Source organism: Herpailurus yagouaroundi, unplaced genomic scaffold (assembly GCF_014898765.1).
Source record: "Herpailurus yagouaroundi ecotype Mexico unplaced genomic scaffold, PumYag 161, whole genome shotgun sequence".
In the NCBI taxonomy this organism is placed as follows: domain Eukaryota; kingdom Metazoa; phylum Chordata; class Mammalia; order Carnivora; family Felidae; genus Herpailurus; species Herpailurus yagouaroundi.
The window spans coordinates 5,769,564-5,771,764 of NW_024412402.1; positions in this window are offsets into that span (position 1 = coordinate 5,769,564).

Sequence of the window (2,201 nt, forward strand, 5' to 3'; positions counted from 1 at the left end):
CTGCATCCCCTTCCTTTTGAAGGACTCCTTAGGCTTTGTTGAATGAAGCAGAGAAGATTGTATAGTTGGGGCTGGTCTTGGTGAACACACATTTTTACCCCAAACATCCCCTTTTTGTAGAAAGCCAAATAAAATATATACATACAATTTCCTTTTGAGCCCAGAATCTAGATTTGAGCGGAAGAGCATGTGTGCTTCAGGGAATTAGTGTCTTTTTTTGGAAATCTGTTGAAGTAAAGTAACATCGGCCTTCTGTTCACTTAGGCAGCATTTATAGAAACAAAAGAAAAAAAAAAGCCAACTGCTGTCTGGAGTCATAACACAACTTTCCTGGATCGGAAACCAAGTGGGGAAAAAAAAAAATACAGAAACTTTAAGGGGGATGGGAGGGGGGAGAAGGGAAAAGCCAGCCCTTTGTATAGAAATTTTGCTTTTTTTTTTTTTTCCTCATTCTACTTTAGAACTGCAAGCTTGTGCACTGTGGATGCGTGACTATTTTAGTGTGAAACGTGTTTTTGTCATAGTATTGAAATAAAACTTCAACATAGTTTGGTTGTGGAAGGTATAGCAGATAGTTCAGAAAAAAATATTCAGGAAACAAGAATAACTCTTAAAAGGAATTGAAGCCTTTAAACAAAGAAAATGAAGTAAGCGTGATTTTGATGATGAAGAGGGCGCTAATACGTGGAAATCGGCGCCCCGGCATGCGCTCCTGTCCCACGGTACAAAGCCGCAAGAGGTTAGGGTGGCGAGACCTCTCCTGAGTCTGTTCTCCGGGCCACACTCCCCAGTGTCCTGACACTTCTGCGGTCTGATCAGTGACGATATGCGAAGATTATAATTTCAAACTGTGAAAAAATAATGGTCTTGTCATTTGCTAAGTGTGGGGTTATTTTGCATTTTCTCAGCTCCTGGGGATGGAAACGGAGGACCCCATGCACCCAGCCCCGGCCCCTTTGATGGTAGGGCTTGCACAAGTCTGTGGTTCAAATGCACAGGCCCTCAGGCATGAGTAACGTGCAGACAGTTCTCTGAGCACATAGCAGAATGGGGGCTCCTGGGTGCCCAAGACGGGGAGGGCCCAGCAAGGAGCAGCAGGCTAGGAATCCCACCGCCGGGCTGTCCATGGAATCAGTGGCTCATCTTCTGATGTTCCTGGCGTTGACCACCTAGGCCAAGCCCGTGCTATACCTCACCGAGTACTGTGCATTTCACGCCAAGTGGTTGTGATCAGGCACACTGACTTTGGTTCTGATGGTTAGGAAGAGAAAGAGGTATAGTCGACCCTCAAGTAACCTGGCCCGGGGGCAGCTGACACCCCTCACCCACCCAGAACCCTGGCTCCGCCGTCAGCTGGCACCCAAGACTGCCCACCTTTTGGTCTGCCTCTCTTTCATTATACATAGATTTCTCTCTGCATGCATGAGCTTTCCTTTTTCTTTAAAAAAAAAAAAATTCTAAAAATTTAAAAAAAAGCAAAAACAGACAAACAAAAAAACCCAGAGCAATGCTTTCTCTAAAATCAAAGAGGGAGTCACTTTATTTTCAAGATGTTCTATCTTTTATGTTAAGAGATAAAAGCTTATAGTTTTCCTTTTTTAATTTTTTGAAGGCGGGATCAACTCTACCAGTTTCCAATGTCTATGTGTCTATATGTGTATGTGCCATACATATGTATTCACATAAAGAGCGGCATGGCCAAGTTCTTCTGGAGGGGTTTCCACGTGCCACGCACAGGGTCTCTGAATCCTGGAGGGCCGTAGTGTACATAGTGCAGCTTCTGAAGTGGGACTGTATTTTCACACTTTTCTATGGAGCCCTTCCAAGTCCCAGGTTTTCACTCGAGGCTGTCTGTCTGGATGGTGGTTTTCAGACCTCCATTAACATCCCTACCCAGCATTCCCTACTTCGGGGGCCTTCTCTCTTGTTATAAACTTTTTACCAAGTGAAAACATCAATACCACCTTTGTTTCCATTCTCACTGGTGTAAATACTGAGTACTAACTGAGAATTTTGACTTTGCATTCTGTCAGAATACTTGTGTTCAATAAAAATTGAAAGAAAAAAAAAGCTGTTCGTGGTCAAACTGGGATTTATTTCGATTCAGTGAGAGTCTATCAGGTGAATCATATGGGGAAATGCCAGGGGTATTTCTTTTGACCTTGTGAACAAGGTCAGTCAACTCAGTGTCTTGAGTTCAC